Below are 23,970 nucleotides of genomic sequence, written 5' to 3'. Positions count from 1 at the left end.
ACATGGACAATGTGCGGCTTCGGGAATTTCGTACCACGATATTATTTATCTAGTATATTCTTTGAAGTGTCCCAAGCCCACGCCTAAACTCATAAGGTACCGTGTTGATGAAACCCAACTACTTGAAGACGCAATAAAGATTCCCTGGGACGAGAAACTTGTTAAACTAAATGAGTATATTATAAATTTATATGACAAGCATGCTCCTATCATATCTAAACGAGTAAAAAGGACACCAGCACCATGGATGACTGCTGACATACGTAGTATGATTACGGACAGAAACGCTGCATACAAAAGCGTTTAAACATGACAAGACAGAAATCTCTTATAATTATTATAAACTCTTACGTAACAGAACTACTCAAGCCATTAGAAACGCAAAACTGAGACATTTTCATAACATCTTGAAGGAGGGAGCTGACCCTTCGAAACTGTGGAGAAACTTACGGACAATTGGTTTAGGAAATCCCAGGACTCAGGTAGACAGTGTGCCAGTTTCTCTTGACGAACTAAATGACCATTTTGCAACTGTACAGTCAATAACCTTGGATACGGTCGACAAACAGCAGACAGTTAACGAATTACAAATGACTCCAATTCCGGATAGAGAAATATTTTTCTTCACTTATGTCACAGAAACTGAAGTAAGAGCGGCAATAAAACATATTACTTCTAAAGCTGAAGGTGTGGATAATATTAGTAGCCTATAATATTATTGAAGAAAATATTGGACATAATACTGCCGACATTAACACATATATTCAACGCCTCACTCATAACTTCTACCTACCCGAACCTCTGGAAGAAAGCCTTTATCCGTCCGATCCCTAAAATTAAAACCCCATTATGTGCAAATGATTGCCGTCCAATTAGTATCCTATCTGCCCTATCAAAAGCTCTGGAACGTATTGTTCACAAACAACTAATGAACTATCTAACCAAACATGCCTTACTGGACGAATACCAATCTGGGTTCAGAAATGGACATAGTACGACTACAGCACTACTAAAAGTGAATGAGGATATACGTGAAGCCACAGATGAACGTAAATTAACATTACTGACATTACTTGACTTCAGTAAGGCATTTGATACAGTTGACACGGACCTTCTATTATGTAAATTAAGACTTCTGCATCTTTCTGAAAGTTCTGTTACTTGGTTTGAATCCTACCTCCGCGAACGTCAACAATGTGTCATTGCATGCGATTATTCTTCAAGATGGTGTGTCGTGAAATCTGGAATTCAACAAGGATCAGTTCTCGGACCTTTACTCTTAATGATTTATATTAATGACGTGACTAAAATGATAAAACACTGCAAATACCATATGTATGCTGACGACTTGCAAATTTATTTGCATTTCCACCATGACGAGACTAGTGACGCAGTAAATAAAATAAACGAAGACTTAAATTCGATTTCACTGTGGTCACACAAATTTGGATTAAGGTTAAATCCAGAGAAATCGCAAGCAATCGTAATGGGACATAATCGTCTACGAAGTACTCTTGATAGTGGTACTATATCACATATAATATTGAATGAGATTATTGTTAAATACAGTGAAACAGTTAAAATTCTTGGCATTTTTATGGATAGCGATCTAAATTGGAACACTCAAGTAACACACACTTGCAAAAAAATATTTTCTCAACTTCACTCTTTGTTTCATATGAAAGAATTTCTACCACTTAGTCTAAAAAAGAATCTTATTCAGACGCTTGTAATGCCCCATTTTGATTATTGCGATTCCTTACTAACTAATGTAAGCTCACTCTTAGCTGAGAGACTACAACGTGTTCATAATGTTTGCATACGCTTCATCTGCAATACTCGTAAATTTGACCATATAACAACTTCCCTCCAGTTACTTTCATGGGTGCGTCTGAAGGAACGAAGAACAATACATTCACTGTCTCTTCTATTTAGAATCATGCATACTTCTACTCCGAATTATCTCTTATCGCGCTTTCAATTTCTTACAACTCTTCGAAACCGGCATCAAGCACTTCTTTCTATCCCTCATCATAGAACGTCTCTATACTCATCCTCCTACACTGTAGAAATACCACGTCTCTGGAATTCGTTACATAATGATGTCAGGGACTGCCGGACTTTATCTAAATTCAAAATTAAATTGAAAAATTTTTCTTGTTTAATGCTTTTTAGGTGTTGCTAGAAGTGTTGATTTGTGTTTTAAAATCACTAGTTTCTTGTTTATGTTAGTTAATTAGGATACAATTAATTGTACTTAATCACTCATTTAAAGTTTGTGTGACTGCAACCTGTGTATATTTTTGTGCGACTTTACTTTGTTTATAGTGTTTTTTTTTCCTTTTTATTTCTGTTATTGTATTTGTATTTCTGGTGGTGTGGAAGAGAAGGCCTGATGGCCTTAACTACACCAGAATAAATAAATAAATAAATTGATTACTATGAAAATAATGTAAAACAAGAAGTTATTGCCTGTACACAGAAAACAGATAAATGTTATTATACGTAATTCTATATATTAAAGAGTAAATGAATTTAAAAAAAAGACCATACATACATACACACATACACACATACATGCATACATACATACATACATACATACATACATACATACATACATACATACATACATACATACATACATACATACATACATACATACAAGATTTCAATTATGCCTGTTATAATCTAGTCTATGCTTCTGAGACATGGACACTCACAAAATCATACTAGAAACATACTGGGAGCAGTTCCGAGATGCAGATACTTTGGAGTGGAGAAAACTACTCAATATAGAAATTTATAATTTTTATAATATTTGTATACCGATATGTATTTTTCTGTATGTGATTTGATCCTGGTTGAGTGGAAGAGAAGGCCTGATGGCCTTAACTCTGCCAGGGAAAATAAAACTATAATTAACCTGATATTGTGGTCAGAATTAAAGCAAGGTGTCTGCGATGGATTGAGCTCCAAAAGAAAGATTAGTAAAAAGGGTGTTAGGGGGAAAAAATCACTGGAAGACTTAGACTTAGTTATATGAACAATCTGAAGGAGGATCTACAAATGTTATAAATGTATGATTATTGGAAAATTATCAGGACAGGGTGGTGTGGAATTCTATTGTATAGCCAAGAGATTTTATAGCTTAATAATAATACTGCTGCTGCTGCTGCTGCTCCTGCTCCTACTGCTGCTACTGCTACTACTCCTACTACTACTACTACTACTACTACTACTACTACTACTACTACTACTACCACTACTACTACTACTACTACTACTACTACCACCACTACTACTACTACCACCACTACAAGTACCACCACTACCACCACTACTACTACTACTACTACTACTACCACCACTACTACTACCAATACTACCACCACCACTACTACCACCACTACTACTACCACCACTAACTACCACCACTACCACTACCACCACTACCACCACCATTACCACCGCCACTACCGCCGCCGCCTCCGCCGCCGCCTCCGCCGCCGCCGCCACGACCACCGCCACGACCACCACCACCACCACGACCATCACCACCACGACCACCACCACCACGACCACCACCACCACGACCACCACCATCACCACCACCACCACTACCACTACTACTACTACTAGTGAAAAGAATAACGAAACAAATTCTGAGAATGTTGATGACGAAAACAAGCGGTTAGGACAGACAGGGAGCTGCATTCTATTCTAGACGGTAGCTTTAACACCCTACGAGAAGAGTCCTGCACACACACTCTCTCTCTCTCTCTCTCTCTCGTTCGACACAAATAATAAAAACTGGCAACAAAACTGTGAAAACCACGAGCCAATAATGTTAATACATAATGTCTTCATAACGAATTTGAAAGGATGTCCAAAATTTCGTTATACTGGCCAGCGATGATGATGATGATGATGATGATGATGATGATGATGATGATGGCGAGAACGCCAATTATGAAGACCGATATAATACTGAGAGAGATTTGCTGTGATATTTTCACTTCTCGGCGATGTTAAATCTCTGTCATTGGTCTTTCAAATTGCCCTATTATTTTATATACTTGGCAAATACTGAGGCAACATAAATAATCACTACACTAACAAGTAGTCTGCCATAGTCTTGGTTCTTATTGTCTACGTACAAGTTGGAAATATTCACCACAACATTCATTACTTACAAATGGCTTTTAAGGAACCCGAAGGGAGAAATTGAGTTAGGGTCTGATAGAGTTTCTGAATAGTTGGTAGAGCCTTGGTGCGTTTAGCCAAAGGTCCCGGGTTTGATGCCCGGCCCCGGAACAGTTTTTCCGTTGAAATTATTCAAATCAGCTTCACAACCGAAGGTTCATTGCCGCTCTCACATAAACCCGCCATGGGTCCCTGTAATGAGCAAGATTAATTCAGTCCCTAGCATCATATACCACCTTCCTCAAATCCATTTCTATATTATCCTCCCATCAACGTCTCGGCCTCCCGAAAGGTCTTTTTCCCGTGGGTCTTTCAACTATCACTCTATATGCATTTATGGATTCACCCATACTTTCTACGTCCGGCCCATCTCAAATGTCTGGATTTAATGTTCCTAATTATGTTAGGTGAAGAATATAATGCGTAGAGTTCAGCGTCGTGTAACTTTCTCCATTCTCCTGTAACTTCATCCCTCTTGACTCCAAATATTTTTCTAAGCACCTTATTCTCGCACATCCTTAATCTTTGTTCCTCTCTCAAAGTGGAAATCTAAGTTTCACAACCATACAGAACAACCGGTAATACTGGTTTTATAACTGTTCTATAAATTCTAACTTTAAGTTTTTTTAAGCAGACTTGACGACAAAAGCTTCTCAACCGAATAACAACAGATAGGCCTATTTCCCATATTCATTCTGCGTTTAATTTCCTCTCGAGTGTCATTATATGAGGGGTCTAGTATCAAAACCTACCACATCCACTTTGCTACATTTTGAGAAAAATGAGAAAAACGTGCAGTTACTTTGATATAAGATGTATATGGCTCTTCTTTAGCAGATGATTGGGGTTCGTGGAAATCTACTAAAACAATAAGATTCAGGAAATCGTGCTCCCCTAATTAATTATATTTTTGACAGTTTATAATGGATATGGTTGATTTTGATATATCACCCATAAGAACATGTGTTAAATAACTAATAATTTTCCTGTCAACATGAATGAGCTTTTTTCTAGTTTTATTGAGTTAAAAATCTTTTTACACAACGCCTTCATCATGAGGGTTAATGAATTGCTCAGTCTTGCTTCTCCCTCAGTTACTCCAGAATTTGGACACAGGCTTACACATAAAATAATGTTCATTTTCAAGCTTTTTGAAATTAAAAACACAGGTTTCACACAATGCCTTCATCATGGGGCTTAATGAATTGCTCAGTCTCGCAGTAATCTTCCTCTACTTCTTCCTCAGTTACTCCAGAATTTGGACATAGGCCTACACATAAAATAATGTTTATTTTGAAGCTTTTTGAAATTAAAAACACAGGTTTCACAAAATGCCTTCATCATGAGGCTTAATGAATTGTTCAGTCTCGCAGCAATCTTCCTCTGCTTCTTCCTCAGTTACTCCAGAATTTGGACATAGGCCTACATATAAAATAATATTCATTTTCAAGCTTTTTGAAATTAAAAACACAGGTTTCACACAATGCCTTCATCATGGGGGTTAATGAATTGCCCAGTCTCGCAGTAATCTTCCTCTGCTTCTTCCTCAGTTGCTCCAGAATTTAGTACATTCGCATAAAATTTCAATCGGTCGTCTTCTTGCCATTTACTTCCAAAACGTTTCTCCAACAGTGGATATTTTGAAAGTGAAGATTCTGAGAGGATTTTACAACAGCTTCTTTCCAATCATAAACATTTCAATCTCTTCCAATGCGGCACACCTTGCCATACTTACCGATAATGTTGATATAATGTTGTGGGTTCAAAATCTCCTGTTCTTTGCGTACTGCTGTTTCTATGAAACCAAACATTCTATCTGCTGGTAAAAATGAATGGCCAGTAACGGGAAAGTGAAGTTCCATCTCAGTGATGTTCTCTAGTGACTTAGATACTAATCAAGTTGTTGCCATTGCAATCATAGTCATGTTCTCATTTTGACCAGTGCAGCCGTCTGAAAAGAGTCGTATTTTCCGTATTTTGGCTGAATCCACTTTCTGCAAGCTGTCATAAATGGCTGAAGCTATTTCACTGGATCCTCTAGACCTCTCATTTTCAGTCCAAACATAGCACCTAACATTATTTATGCCTAGCTGTTTGTTAGGAATCATCGTCACAAAACCGAAATTTTGTAGGTAAAGTTAACTGCTATAGTATGCTGACTGATCCTCTATTTGGGGTATTTTTGGGTTTTAACAATCAACACCAAAGTTACCTCGTCATCTGTGATCCTGTGTAACAACTGATGGAAAGATTTTGCTCGTTTCTTATGAACTTTGAGCTGAAGGATAAAATATTGCTTCTTTTCTTCATCTTTTTCCATTTTTGCTTGATTCTTCAGTCTTACACAGGTTGAACAGATGTCGGTGCTTGGTTTTCCAAATCCAACATTGAAATTGGTATTGAAGATCTTGCGAAAATATGACTCTTTTACAGCGATATCATTGGAATACATCCGCCTCAGCTTCTTCCTACTCAAAGATGGCGGTAGATACTCTCTTCTTTGAAGATCCTCGACAATAATGGTTCTCCATCCCTTTAAATGACTGTAGGAATGTTTTGATTGCAGCTGCTTTTCAAGGAAAAGCCTCTTCCTTCTGATTATAACCACGGTGTTCATATCGGAGCTATGACTAGGGTAGAAGTAGAGAAATATTAACTTTGTACAAGAAAATAATGAGTTCATTAGAACTAATACTTTCAATGCAATGGGTATTATCATTCTTATGTTTTCTCCGAATTGTACATCTCTCAGTGCATTGTATTGAACTTCCTGAATATTTTGTTTATGTGAGCTGGTCTAAGGTCAAGGATGTGTAAGGATGTGTACATATTATGTGCCAGCGAAAAGTTCCTGCGTATGAGTCAGAGTGTCTTCGAAATTAAAAAGCAGGCAAAATTGACCTTGCAATGTTATCGTCATGTTTAGTACGATGCCACTATTGATACGTAAAATGTATGTGTTCGTGAAAGAATTAACAATATTATGCGTAAGAGTACAGTATTTCTCCTGTAATATTATTATTCACTTTATCTTTTGTGTGTTTTGATAGCATATTTTCATGAATTGTATGTAGTAATAAACCTGACAGTAATATTGTCATTAATGTGGAAACATTTTAAAGCATAGAAATATTAATTTCATATTTTAATCGTCCACCAATTATTACGCTAATTCTAATGACTCAATAACAATATTGTAATTACATTAGTTAATTTTTCGTTAAAAACGTAGACAGTGAGCATTTTTAAGCTGTGGACAGTTTCCTTATTACAAGACTTATTTCAAAGCTACAGCTTATGAAAAATATTATTAATAATATTTACCTGCCCTGTACGATGGTAATGTGCAACAATTGATTCCACTCGTCATCTACCAACAGACAGAATTGCGGCAAACACGAACACAGATCTTATTTTTTCTTAAGAAGTAGTGTAAAGAAACCTTCTTTTTTCACTTGTGGTCTTGCGTCTAATGCAGTCATTTACAGATACATACTTCTAAATGAATGCATCTTGGTCTCTTTTTTTCTTTATTGGAATACGTAGAATGCAGAATTTAATCTGAGTATATCAGCCTCAGAAAGTTCAGAACATTTCAAAGCCTTTGATTTTGTTTTATGATCACATTGTTGGAAAGTCGGCGGTTTTAATGTGTACCTTCAATCCACAAATGACATGCTGATAGCATCAACAATGGAACATTTTATAACAATTCTAAACATGGCACGTGACTTGATATTTTCAATTATCGTACACCAGTGAAATTAAACGTTTTCTTAACTTTGCTTCCTCTTTGTTGTAGTGCTCCATTTTGAATCCCGAACGGCCTTTTCCCGTGATGTTTTCGGTGTAGTTAGTGCAGGTGACATCTTAAACAACAATACTGTAACAACTGACTCGCATGTAATGTTGAGGAACCGATAAAACTGAGCTTACGCGATTAAATAACTTCCAGTCATTTGTGAATGGATGTAGCAGGTTTTGAAAGTGAGACATCGAGTATTTCCCTTGGATGTAGCAGGTTTTGAAAGTAACTCCAATTTTTACTATGCATTATATATGGGTTGTAGTTAAAATTTGAAAAAGCCAGCCAGTGCATATGGTAGGTGTTAGAAAGTACTCCAAAATACATAAGGAAACTCGATTTTTAAAAAAATGGATATGGCAGGTTTTGATACAGACCCCTCATATTTGTTACTGTTTCTCCAAGGTATTTGAATTTTTCCAGCTTTTCAAAGGATACATTTTCAATTTTTATTCCATTTCGTCGTCCGCGGAGTTACCTCTGTGGTTGCGCTAATGCCTCCAAACTTTCCGGCCCGGGTTCGATTTCTGGCGGGGTCAGAAATTTTCATGTGACATTTCTATCTCAGGACTAGGAGAGATGGCGGTGCATAACTAAATTGTGCACCAATAAGCCTGAGTTAAATCTCAAATCTCTCCGCAGTGCATATGAAGAGAAGGCATATGTCACTGTTGATAGCGATTCGTCCGTCGAATGGGGACGTTAAGCCTGTCGGCCCCTTGGTGCTATCCGACAGGAGTAGGCTACATGCCGGCACTGGGTTTCCCCTTCTCCCTCAACTTGATCATCCTCACCGATTCCCTACACTAACACTTACACATACACTCACCCTAATACACGACATACCTCTTCACAGATACACATAATGCATAACGTGGCGCGCCGAAGTGGTGTTCAACTTCAAAATGAGCCACAGTCCTGCCATCTATCCGCAGTATGTGTTTTCCCTAATAGCTTGTGGATACATTCCCGTCATCCGCATAAACAAGCAGCTGATGTAACCGTTCAATTCCAAACACGCTGTGTTTTCCTGGACTTCTAGTCTAGAGCAAAATTGAAAAGTAAAGGTGATCGTGCATCTCCTTGCTTTAGTCCGTAGGGAATTGTAAAAGCATCAAACAAAAACTGGCCTATACGGACTTTGCTATATCTCCACTGAGATATATTTTAATTAATCGAAATGATTTATTGGGAGTATCAAATTCAATAGAAATGTTATAGTGTAAAACTTCTCTCTTAACCGAGTTATATGCCGTTTTGAAATTATGAATAATTGACGTACTGTGCCCTCATACTCCCAATTTTTTTCCCAATATTTGTAGAATTCAATCAATCTGATCAATAGTCGATCTGTTACACCCAAAACTACGTTGATGATCCCCAATAATTTCATCTAGATATGGAGTTAATCTTCTCAAAAGAATATTGGACAAAATATTTGTACGACGTTCATCAGAACAAGACTGCAATGAGTAAGGGGTCTCGTCACAAGCGTAGCTCAGTCGGCTAAGACGCTTGCCTTCCGGTCAGGAGTTGCGCTCGGACGTGGGTTAGATTCCCATTTGTGCTTATTACGTGGTTGGGTTTTTTCCGAAGTTTTCCTCAACTGTAAGGCGAATGTCAGGTAATCTATGGCGAACCTCGTCCTCATCTCATCAAATACGATCTATCACCAATCCAATGGACGCAAACTAACCTAGTAGTTGATACGGCGTCGTTAAATAACAAACTAAAAAAAGGGACCTCCTAACTTGTCTATGGCTCAATGGTTACATTGGATGCAAACCTGATCAAAGACGTTAGAATTTCAGGGACTACAGAAATGCTTTGTGTCTTCCTTCTAAAAAGAACTAAAATGTGAGTTCTGTTGTACAATTAAGTAAGAGTACCGCCTGTGGTTGCGAAGGTTCCTGTCTAAAGTAAGTATACGCAAATTCCGAATCACATCAATTCCCTACTTTGTATCCCAATGTCTTTTTATCGCAAAGTCTCAATGAGATTGTATTTAACTCTGCTGGACATTTCGTGACACCGCTGAGATTTGTGACAAAATAGAAGAGAAACTACAAAATATGCGAGCGGCAATATAAAGTACTGACCTGCAGTGTATTCGGAGTTGAATAGTAGACGGATTCATAAATATTAGTCCTTGCAGAAGTATAATTTAGGAATCAAATAGGACAAAGACACCCATTGAAAGGAATATACAGAAAGTCTTAAATTGAACCTTGGTCTTCTTACTCGATAAACATGTAATCATAAAATGTAAGCCACCAGAATACAAATTTAAAGACATCATGTAGTTAATGGGCAGTGTGTGCTGAGAGGAGGAATGCATATAATTATGTGATGAAATCGCATTTCATGTCTGTTAATGGACTTTCTTAGAAAAACCTCATGAAATGAAATTATATTTAGTAGACTCAGAGATTCGTGCAATTGCCTTTTTCAATTACGAAATAGCACCTGTCCACTCAACGAGTTGATGCTGCTTCTGCAGTACGTTTGGTAACTCAAAGTTGTTGGAATCATATTGTTGTTGTTTAGTCAACTTTCCGAAGACAGGTCTGAACTCACAAGTGATACCAAAAAACACAACTTATGAGGCAACTAGACCAGGAGATAATGGGGGAAGGATGGCCAGTTCCTTTCCCCCTCCATTGTATACATCGCCGACTAGCTACATATTACACTTGTCAGACTTCAGATGTAGGCTACACAAACAAATTGTTCTTCCTCCGAGACATTCCGTCAAGTGAGATGCACTGCCTGATAATAGATGTAGGCCTATATATCAGCCAGAACCTCAGAGAGGACTGGAATCATTGCATTCTACTTAAGTTTTCTTATGAAATGATTAGTGATCAAATCATTTACAAGATATTACAGAAAACTAATTACAATTTATTTACGAACTCTCATTAAAATATGCTAGGTTCGAACAGTGCGTATTTTTTTATTTGACTGTGAGAAGAGTCAGTGAGAAAGGTTTTCTCGGAACCTAATAAAAAGGAAAATAAAAACAAGACCAATTCAGGAAGTTGTTATTTGGATGGATGAAGGAAAATAGTGAACTTTAAATTCAAAATTTACTTTCATTTAATTGAAGGAGTGAAATTTCAACAATACTTTCAATTTCATGAGTTAGTAATATTGTGGAAGAGATCAAGAAATGAAATGGCGGATTGTCTGTTACAACAGATGATGTACCGGTACCTCATATAAGAGAAATAAAAACATGGTTTCATTGTTTAAACTTCTATCCGTGATGGCATTACATACCTCGCAATAGCTCAGTGTTTTGTTCCCTAGCAGTCAATTAGTAACTGCTGGAGTATCCTTTAGGGACGGAGACAAATGACGGCAAGTTTCCAGAAATTCTCGCCTTCCTCAAACCATTTTAACCCTCTCTTTCTTCTCATTGTCGGTTTTTTCAACCTCCTTCCTCCTCTTCTCGTGCCCCTGGACTACCTATCTAGCCCTTCATGTTCCGACGACGATTGTTGACTTTTCATCATGAAAGGATCAGAGAGCAAATAAAGGTGTGTCTGTACTCGGCCGGCTTCTACACGTAGAACACTCGACTGATAATGTTGATTAGGCCATTTCATTTTCCAAAATAAGACTACAGTTGTTAAACGGTGCTTACGTCACCTCTGACCGTGCACCAGTAAAACTGAAGTTAGTATTTATGTTTATGCTGCATATAGAAGTCCCTTTCTCAAGCAGGAAGCAGCGCTTTGAAATAAATATTATAACTCTCTAAAAGAGGGAAGGGATTAAACCGAAGATTGTATCAGGATTTGTGTTGTACTTAGCAAAAATTCCACTTGGGCCATGAACTAAAAGTTAGCGTCCAGTGGTTAGTATGGTTAGATCCAAGGTACGCGGGTTGAAACTCGACCGAGGGCGATAGATTTTAAAGGGTGGCTGAATCATTATATTGGTTTCATAAGTGAGGGAAGTAAATCTGTGGGTCTTGTGTATTGTATGTAAAAATGCTGGCCCTGATAGAGGGCCCCTGCCAAAATTTACTAGCCATTTCTCGTTCACGTTCAATTTCGACGTTGAAAACCTTTGGAGTTCAGGCCGTTAAGTAAAATACTACTACTACTGCTACTGCTACTAGTACTACTACTATACAAAATGGAACGTTAGTCCATATTTTTAGCTGAACGAAACGTTAAGCCACAATGACAAATTTTGTGAATTTGTACTGTTATGTATTTTATATATATCAGGATGTGAATTTTTAAAATTTATTCAATTATTCATTTATAAAAGTATCGGAAAATGAGGGTGAAGTCGAATTGATTCATGAAGTGGGACATCTTGAATTATCACAGTTTTTGTCGTTTCGCAACAGTGCAGTTGTCGTCAGACCTGTTTCCTATTAATGCAACGTTGTCAACTATGCGATACTTTTTAACCTCGATGCGATATGCGATAAAACTTAGGCCTATAGGATAAAGCGATAATGTTCGATTATCGTATAATTCCTCAGAATTCATTCTACTTCGCTTTGCATAGGAAGAAATTATCATATTAATCGAACATTTTTGAGTTTGTTCTATCTTTTGGTACTCCCTGAATGAAGGTTTCAAATATGTATCGCTTTCCACCAAGATATTCAGGGGAGGGCCTGGATTCTTCCCTAGTCATTAGTAGACCCGGCTAAACTTGCGTCATAGCTTGCTAATTAATTAATCACAGTAGTCTGTTCTATCAACCGTTGGTGCTTCTTCTGTGTGAAAAGTGATTAGAAGTGTATTTAGTATTGAGTAAAATTTTGATAATGTATTATTATTAATATTGTTTGTTTGCTTTAATTTTGTGAAAAAATCCAATAATTTTTAGACTACAATTCTATAATTTTGTGTTTGAAGATTGCATTAATGTTTGAAAAGGCGGTGGGTATGATCAAGTACTGCATGTGTAAGCAGCATATTTTAATTTGGAAGTTTAAGAGTTTTAAGTGTAAAGATAGAATTTCTGTTAAGTGTAATGTTTTGCAAAACTTTTCTGCTTATTATAAATAGTTACAGTGGAAAACAATATCAGTGTTATGTTTGGGAAGAATAAACTATTTTTGTAGATATTTTGTGCACTACCAGTAGGCCTACGTTAACTTTCCTATTTTCCTTGTAATTATAAAATAATATAGATGAGGAGGCGAGACCTGGCATGTGAGCTGTGCGAAAAGGGAACGAATGAGCTATCAGACAGAGAGTTTGTTCCATGGTGGTTAATATTTATTATACGAATCTACGGACATGAAAGTTCATCACAGACTAAAACCTATCTTTCCCCTCCATACCCATTGGTCAAATAACCACGGCACAAAAGGTGACAGGACAGGTCTTGCCGCCTCTATTATTGCTCTGATGGCAGAACGTGAAGTTGGGCATGCCTGAAAAATACATTGTGAAGACAGAGTCTACGGAGCTCTTCAAATACACGGAAGAGAACATGAAAAAGCAATTTTTAACGTAATGTAAAGCTGCTCTATTCTTAAACTTTTATTGTATTCCTGTAAAAATAATTTGACACACATTTATTCAAAACTGATTAAATGTGTGATGTCTTTAGAGTTGGTATGTTTGTAGTTATATTTTAAATTTGAAAGCAACAAAAGTTATTTTAAAAAGTTATTTTTATCCGACATCACCCTATAAGGAAGAGAAAGTCCGTTTTCTGTATAAAAGTATATGTCCGATTTCACCCGAAATAGATAGGCTAGATGAAGTCGGACACTTTATAGTGCTTTTAAAAAATAAGTTTAAAGCGAAGAATGTACTGTATTAGAAAAAAAATATGTAAGTGAAGACTGAAAGTGTTTATATCCTAAATTTTAAAGTTATGAATCAAAGTTGTACCAAAATATTTAAATAAAAACATATACAGTTGTCTGCATTTACCCACTTTCACCGATAAGATTGTCGTCTTCAATTATTTAATAGACGGAACTGCCACACAGAAAGCCAAATTTTAAGAACATAACATTTGTTTATTTAAAAATGTAATTTGTTACGAAAGAATGACTTTTTAAATATTCAATAAACGGAACGGTCATGTGAGATATACAATTTTAAGAATATAACAATTTGTTTAAGATAGTACTGTTGTCACGCCAGGAGAAGGCGGCTGAAGTACTTAGACGGGGCGGAGGGGTAACAGTCGCGCATGCGCACCGCGCTGTTCACTGCAATATTCCTGTTTCACAAACATCTACTACACGTGTCTATGAGTCTTTGCGACTTTGTGAAAATAATAGTGGGGTTTTTACTGTAGTGTTTTATTAATTTCAACAAGACAATTGTTTTCAGTATACCACAAATCTTGCTTTTCGTGTTAATAGGGTTGATAATAATATAGTTAATAGAATTTATGTTATTGTATACTGTTATTTAGGTTTATAGCAGTTTTTTGTTTATTGTAAATATGTCGACAAGGAGGAAACAAGGATTGACAATCTATAGCGAAGAAAGGAATATTATTAGAAGTACAAAATAATTCTGCAATGAAGAAAAAGAACAACAGTGGCTTTGCATTCCTCTTACGAAACCTACAGCAAAGGTAGAAAAGTACTCTAATCTATCCACAAGAACAATACAGCGTATAAGGAATGAAATGAAAGACTGCACAGAAGAAAGTGCGTTGTCGACACCTGAGGGAGAAAAAAAAATGTAAACGTCCAGACTACCGAAACGCAAATGTAGATGACTTCGACGGGAGATTGACAAAAAAGATATAATTGAGAATTTTTATTTGAAAAAGAGGACCACCGGCGTAGCTAGGAGGTAGCGCGTTTGCCTGCTGATCTGCAGTTGTGCTCGGGAGTGAGTTCGATTCCCGTTTGCGCTGACTACCTGGTTGGGTTTTTCCGAGGTTTTCCCAAGCGGAAGGCGAATGTCAGGTAATCTATGGCGAATCCTTGGTTTCATTTCGCCAAATACTATCTCGCCATCATCAATTCAATCGACACTGAAGAAGCTAGTAGTTATTACAGTGTCGTTAAATAACAAGAAAAAAATAGTACCAAGCTGCAACAAACGTCTACCTTTTTACAAGAGAAAATTGATTTGAAATGAAAGACAACATTAAGACGAATACTGAAGAAAAAGGATTTCAGGTGGAAGAAGTGTGCAGCAAAAAAAAAAAAAAAAAAATGAGGAAAACACTGTAAATTAGAATACGTGAAGATATCTACAGCAAATAAGAAAGCTTAGGAAAGTGGAAAAACCGACTTTGTATCTGGACGAAATGCGGATAGATAGGCCTACCAATTTAACGTTTCCCAAGTTCTGGCACGATCAAAATGTTACGGGAGTTTTGACTACCGTAAATGTGTCCAGAACACTCATTGTTGTTCATCAGGATGGGGGCGGTGGGGCTAATGGCTTGTTGAGAGATTCGAATTAATATACACGGCTGGAACATAAACAGAACATGGACAGATCATACTCCAGAAATTTTGAAAAATGTGATAATGATAGTCATAGCGACAGCACCGAAGATGCGGAATCTTTTATGTCTGACTCCGTTCCCGTGTAGCCAAGTAAGTGGACGAAGTTTTCAGGTCAGAGTGTAGCGTAAAGTTCCCCCGTCCCGCCTATCTACTCCTCGCGCCAACTCGTAGCGCGACGACAGTAATTTATAACAAAAAGTGCCAATTTTAATTACTTAATGTCGCCCTCGGCAGCGTGTTGGTATAGCGCTTCTATGCTCGAGGTTGCGAGTTCTATTCCGGCCGAGGTCGATGACATTTAAGAGTGTTTAAATGCGACAGGCTCATGTCAGTGGATTTACTGGCATGTAAAAGAACTCCTGCGGGACAAAATTCCAGCACACCGGCGATGCTGATACGAGTATAATCTCTGCAGTTGCGAGCGTCGTTAATTAAACCGTAATTTAATTTTTAATTATTTAATAGACGGAGCAGCCACATAAGGATGCGAATTTTATGAATCTATACAATTTTTTGTTTATAAAATTAATTTATAAGGCAAGAAAACATACTTTAATTATTAAATAGATGGAACGGCCACTTAGGATGTGACATTTTAGGAATTTATGCAACTGTTTATTTATAAAAAAATAATTTAAATACGAGACGGCATTTAGGTTGCGAAGTTTTAAGAATTTATACAACTATTTAATTATAAAAAGTCATTTATAAAGTCGAACGGTCATTTAGGATGTCAAATTTTGTGAACAAATAATTTAAGTCATTTCTGAAGACAAGAGAAGTAGGCCCACGTTGTAATAGCTGCAGTCGGAACTGGACTCGATTGTGTTATTCCAGAGTATGACCTGCATGCAGTAACTGTCCTTATCGTGATTCAGAGTGCAAAATTAACCCTCGGCAGCGCTTGGCGTTGCATAAATGCACAAGGAAACGTGACTGCAGCTGTTTCGGTTGGTGTGATATTTGCATCAGCAGTCATGATACCTGGGCGTGTCATAATTTATCGCGTTTATTTCGCAAGTTCGTACAGTGCTGTTTCATATAGTTTCTGCCTTGTTAGGGCCATGAATAAGTTTATCTTACTACACATTATTCCCGTTGGCGTATGATTTCTGTAAATAACATATACAGGAGATTTTAGGAAACTTCATAAGTGTGCCTCATGAGAAAGGTATAAATAAGCTATGGATAAGTCAATCCTCCGGTAATTTTTTTACTTATTTATCTGTTTATTTATTTATTGATATTTGTGTGCTTGACAACAGCCATTGGCCAATAAAAGTCCAGCATAGTGTTACAATTTATAAATACAATAACAAATAATAAAATGAACAACCATGATACAAATTAACTATATAACAGTGACAATAAAAACAAATTTAAAAAGATGTTTCACAATGGTTAATTTACAACAAACAATTCTGTTAAATGTATAGTAAGGAATAAAATATTACAGATATTACAATTTTGTGCAGAAAATGTTTTTATAAATTTTATAGGGTGGAAGTGTAATAGCTTTGCAGATTCCCAGACCGAATAGCTCATGTTGTATGTAACAAAAACTATAATATCAAATTTGCGGAAAGTTCATAGTTTTTTTCAGAAAAAAAGATGCCCCCACCCGCCCAAATGTTTAACAATATCTTGTTCGGTAACAATTGCAAGTAGGATCGTGATTTTTGTCCATATCGATAGAAAATCCAATAAACAATAGGCCTAATTTACGCCCCTGATGTATTTCATTTGCGTTCACGGTTTTCGTGTAAATTTAATTTTAAACCCCCTAAATTCAAACCATTGCACAAACGCGTGGTAACGTCTTGGCAGCTTACGTACGGAGTCTCGCGAGTAGAAAGTTGTATCGACGATTCAGTTAATATCACCTCTAAGTAGGGGCGGCTATTCAGGTAAAGTAGGTGAAGTGCCACTTCACTTATTTGTGTGTAACATATATGATTTTATCTCGTACTAATAAGCATAATTAATTTTGATTATTACCAGTACCATATTTTTTATATGAAAAAAAAAATTCAGCCGATATCAGAAGTGTCTAGTAGAAACAGTACCTGTAACCGTCCGCAGCATAGAATAATGTTAACTGTTACGAGCGCCGAGAGCCGATTGTTGTCTATTGGAACTTACAATACTGTAGAGGTGAAAGTATTTGGGTTCCCATTCTCATTCAGCACTTGGTTTCCATGGTAACGTGATATTACGGACTGAAGAATCACAGTGCCTGTGAAGTGCATTTGTGAATCTTTCAGTTAGGAGAGTTGTCAGTTTTGTTGCAAGTGTAGTAACCAAAGTTAGAATTTATAAAACAGTTATATTACCGGTTGTTCTGTATGGTTGTGCAACTTGGACCCTCACTTTGGAGAGAGGAACAGAGATTAAGAGTGTTTGAGAATATGGATTTGAGAGAGGTGGGATATGATCATAGAGACTGGATTAATCTTGCACAGGATAGGGACCGATAGCGGGCTTATGTGAGGGCGGCAATGAACCTGCGTGTTCTTTAAAAGTCATTTGTAAGTAAGTAGTAACCAATTTGCAGATATAACGGTACTAATAGAAAAGGGTTGAAGCACGTGTCCAAGACCTCGGGCACTGTGTAAGGGCGGTGAAATTTTACAGTATGTACTACCTGACTGGAGAAAAGTATTCTCATTCCTTCTGTTCAAGGAGCCACCCTTGGAAATGTAAATTAGCTGGCTCTATGTTATTTTATCAGGAATACACCCTACATACAGTACATTCACAAAGTTTAATCACGAATTCACGATCTTACCAGTTTTCTTCCAGCTTTTATCTTAAAGTTTAACGCACGCGTGAAATGTACACATGCAATCTTAATAGTGTATACAGATATATTAATAGCTTCTTATTAAATATATTTAAGAGTACTAATGATAAGTGTGTATAGTGTATTAATACTATGTCATATTTTATATTATATGTATATATAACATTACGAGTATATTATACAAATATTTAGATATCGGTACATAGAAAATGTTGATACTGTGTGCGAAATACAGTATGTATCCAGAAAATGATACGGTTTGTAATTTATTAGAAACGCCGTTTCGTAGATTTAAATATGAGGATTAAATATATATATATATATATATATATATATATATATATATATATATTTTTTTTTTTAATTTCTGGACGACCAACAGTTCCATTTGTCTTTGTTTTTAAAAAGTGCTAAGAAAACAGATAAGTTGTATGAAATAATTTCAAAAATTCTTCCTATGAAAGAAGCTTTTTTGTTTGAAAAGATTGAAACTTTCAAACGGAATGCTACATCACAGAGGAGACTTTTATAATTAGCACCATAACTTTTCATAGGCACAGGCATACCGGTACTGCTCATCCTCAGAGATACTAAACATATTTTATGAAGACGTCGACAGATTTGCAGCCTTGAAAAATAGGATTGTCTTAGTATTGAAGAAATAATGTGAGAGTTGAAATAAATTCAATTCCGGTTTACAATCTAGAACTAGTAAAATTGTACGTAGTTTGCGTATAGTAGGCCTACTCATGGTATTGGTAAAACTGTGTATGCTGTTGTGTATGTGAACAGCATTTCACGTATTCTTTTTACGGCAAGCCGCTACTGCCTTTAAAGAATAAGTAATCGAATTCTTGACGTCTAGCATACAAGCTCCTACATTTAGAGTACTGGCATTTTAGCTCATAGCTATACCCGGAGTTATTAGACAGAAATCTGTACGAACATAATGTATTTGAATATTTTCCAATTTAGCCGAATCAGTGTAGATGTAATAGAGTTCCATACTACAGATGCATGTTCGAGTTTCGACCTCACTAATGTATAGGCCTAGTGAAGCATTAAAAGAGAATCAGGTGTAGAAAAAGAATAACTAATTGACCGTATTAATCCTAACATTCTTATTGCATTGTTATATATGTATTCTATGTGGTTGTGAAAATATAATTTATTGTCGATTAATACATCAATGTCTCCAAATACAATTTTTTCTGTTCTTTAATATATTGTTTAGATGATGGTGATAATAATAATAATAATAATAATAATAATAATAATAATAATAATAATAATAATAATAATAATAATAATAATAATAATAATGTCGAAAAATGTAATTTTCTTTCCACAGGTCCTTATAGAAGTTATAGGCATAAAAAAAGCACATTTTTGTATTCAATTTCTATTCTTTTATTGTAGTTTTTTTAGTAGGTTATTTTACGATGCTTTATCAACATCTTAGGTTATTTAGCGTCTGAATGAGATGAAGGTGATAATGATGGTGAAATGAATCCGGGGTCCAGCACCGAAATTTACCCAGCTTTTCCTCATATTGGGTTGAGGGAAAACCCCGGAAAAGCCTCAACTAGGTAACTTGTCCTGACCGGGAATCGAACCCGGCCCACCTGGTTTCGCGGCCAGACGCGCTAACCGTTACTCCACAGGTGTGGACTCTTATAGTTAGATTAACTGATTTGTACTGCAGAAAAACATAATATACTCAATTTAATGTAATGTGAAGCGGTAATTTTTAATAATTTAACCATCACTGGACTATTTCAAAGATCAACTATTGCTTGAGGAATACTGATCATAAACTTTGATATCTAAGAAATCTTAAAGTAAATAAAGGTAGTTGAGACGATAATTAGTATTGCAATTGAACGTAACAGTGGTATATTTAATAATAACCAAATAATATAAGAATAACATGATTTTCATAAAATAGAATCAATTCCGAGCTTCATGTCTTATGGTTTTGTCACAAATAATAACCATAAACTAAATGCTTTTTACCTCAAACGCCTACGTTTTACTTTTGAAACCACGTTTTTCGCTTGTAACATCGTATCCAGTCACCATTATTGGCTGATAAAAGAACTGTATTTACAATTTTCTACTACATAATATAGTGATAAACTTGTTGAATATCAATGCAATCAGCGTATTCCAAATCTCAGCGGACCGGTGGACAACAATGACGTCACGTTGCAGCGAAATAGGAACAAAACTGCTGTAAGATTCGATGGCTATCATGGTGGCTGTACAAGTTGTTGTCTGTGCTACGCTAACAAGATTTTACGAGATTTCCGTACTGTCATCTCGCTCAAAGAAAAGAGAGCATAAACAATCTATTTCTTGAACCGGTAGTAATAACTGGTCCGTTGACATGTTCGCTCATAAGCCGTCAATATATTGTTTTTAGGTTGTGCTCATTACAAACAATTCAGCAGAACCAAACCAGAACACACCGCCATGACACAACAATGCACAATGGCATTTGTCTGCTAATTCCCGTCTTATACAAGAACCAATTAGATTCACTGATGGCGGCTGATGGAGACTGTCATCACCTCTGCAAGCTGATGGAACCGGTGCGACACCGGTGGAACATCAGTGACATCATCGTTGAAATTCGGAACTCCGTGATATCATCATCAGATTGCTGAGATTAGAAATACAGCGAATGCCTGGCACTCTTTAAAATCATTTAATTTTATACATAAGCCTAATAAGTTTATTATTATTTGTATTAAGATATCTATCAAGCGCAATAAAGTATACACCAAATAATTTTGCTACACTGATCACAGACACGTGCCCTTCTTAAAAGTATTTGATCTTTTTCTCCATAAAATCGCTGTTGCATTGAAGCCTACGATGTGTGAAATTCAGAAAAAAATTATGGTAATAAGATGTTTAAGAAAATTTGCTATTCCAGTTGCCTCATAATGTTCCCGATCTGCGACAATCACCTATCAAGGCTTATTTTAAAGTCGTTTGTTATCGTTTTTAATCAACTGTCCAAAGACAAGTCTGTTCCACAAGTGACACCAACAATATATAGCTCATGAGATAACTAGGCCAGGAGTAGTGGGGTAGTGGTCAGTTCCTTTCCGTGTCCATTGATTGCGTACATAGCTGACTAGATACATATTACATTAATCAGACTCAAGATGTAAACAAACAGTTGTTCTTCCTCTGACACAAATCGTCAAGTGAGATATATTGCCTGATAATAGATGTACATATCAGCCAGAACCTCAATCAGAATTATATTTTAAAGTATCCAACAGAAAACACCACAACTGTAGGAAGAAATCCAAAACCTCTAATAAATATTGCCAAGTGAAAGCTACTCGAATGACAATGTAAAGGCTTCCTTAAAGCTTAAGTTAGCTAACATAGCTGTAATTCTACATGGTTTTGTGACTTTACTTTCCAAATAAACGTAATTTTTTAATTATATGAATCCTTTACAGTGGTACATTTAATAATATATTTTAAACAGAATGTCCACATTAGTTCTAACAAAATGGCTCCCATCATTCAAATCGCATGCGAAATCTTTGGCATTATCCAAATAGCTCTGCTTTTCAAATATGTGATTTGTATAACCCGAGATCATATACAGGGTGGAAGGTAAGGTAGTACATTAATTGACAGGAGCCATAGAACTCATTTTTTACAGTAGTTTTGTCAAATAAAAAATTATAGGACTTGCACATAGATAGACAGACAGACAGACAGATAGATAGACAGATAGATAGATAGATAGATAGACAGGCAGATAGATAGATAGACAGGCAGATAGATAGATAGATAGATAGATAGATAGATAGATAGATAGATAGATAGATAGATAGATAGATAGATAGATAGATAGATAGATAGATAGATAGATAGATAGATAGATAGATAGATAGATAGATAGATAGATAGATAGATAGATAGATAGACAGGCAGATAGATAGATAGATAGATAGATAGATAGATAGATAGATAGATAGATAGATAGATAGATAGATAGATAGATAGATAGATAGATAGATAGATAGATAGATAGATAGACAGGCAGATAGATAGATAGATAGATAGATAGATAGATAGATAGATAGACAGGCAGATAGATAGATAGATAGACAGGCAGATAGATAGATAGATAGACAGGCAGATAGATAGATAGATAGACAGGCAGATAGATAGATAGACAGGCAGATAGATAGATAGACAGGCAGATAGATAGATAGACAGGCAGATAGATAGATAGACAGGCAGATAGATAGATAGATAGATAGATAGATAGATAGATAGATAGATAGATAGATAGATAGATAGATAGATAGATAGATAGATAGATAGATAGATAGATAGATAGATAGATAGATAGATAGATAGATAGATAGATAGATAGATAGATAGATAGATAGATAGATAGATAGATAGATAGATAGATAGATAGATAGATAGATAGATAGATAGATAGATAGATAGATAGATAGATAGATAGATAGATAGATAGATAGATAGATAGATAGATAGATAGATAGATAGATAGATAGATAGATAGATAGATAGATAGATAGATAGATAGATAGATAGATAGATAGATAGATAGATAGATAGATAGATAGATAGATAGATAGATAGATAGATAGATAGATAGATAGATAGATAGATAGATAGATAGATAGATAGATAGATAGATAGATAGATAGATAGATAGATAGATAGATAGATAGATAGATAGATAGATAGATAGATAGATAGATAGATAGATAGATAGATAGATAGATAGATAGATAGATAGATAGATAGATAGATAGATAGATAGATAGATAGATAGATAGATAGATAGATAGATAGATAGATAGATAGATAGATAGATAGATAGATAGATAGATAGATAGATAGATAGATAGATAGATAGATAGATAGATAGATAGATAGATAGATAGATAGATAGATAGATAGATAGATAGATAGATAGATAGATAGATAGATAGATAGATAGATAGATAGATAGATAGATAGATAGATAGATAGATAGATAGATAGATAGATAGATAGATAGATAGATAGATAGATAGATAGATAGATAGATAGATAGATAGATAGATAGATAGATAGATAGATAGATAGATAGATAGATAGATAGATAGATAGATAGATAGATAGATAGATAGATAGATAGATAGACAGACAGGCAGATAGATAGATAGATAGACAGACAGGCAGATAGATAGATAGATAGACAGACAGGCAGATAGATAGATAGACAGACAGGCAGATAGAACTTTATTGTGGAAGGCATAATATGTGCATAGACATGGTCAAATATATACATTACGTTAAAATTTAAAATATTTCAAATATAGAATACATTATTCATTTCTTTTCAAGGGCCCATGCGTGTATCCTCTAGATCAGGCGTCGTCAGCGGAGTGCATGCTCTTGCTGCTGTCTCTTACCCGCTATCCTTCTAGTACATTTATGGGAGCGGACGGGTAAGTAATATTTCAGTGGCGGCTTTTCGTTCGTACCATAAATTACGTAACTCAGTGGAATTCAATATTACTAATAGTTTAATGAAGCACCCAATGTTCACATGCATATTTAAGTAAGCATATTTTACATAGTTAATAAATAGCCTACTCACGATTTCCGTTTTTAATTTGAAAGAATTAA

This window comes from Periplaneta americana, chromosome 2, assembly GCF_040183065.1.
Source record: "Periplaneta americana isolate PAMFEO1 chromosome 2, P.americana_PAMFEO1_priV1, whole genome shotgun sequence".
NCBI classification, from domain to species: domain Eukaryota; kingdom Metazoa; phylum Arthropoda; class Insecta; order Blattodea; family Blattidae; genus Periplaneta; species Periplaneta americana.
This window is presented reverse-complemented; position numbering follows the sequence as displayed.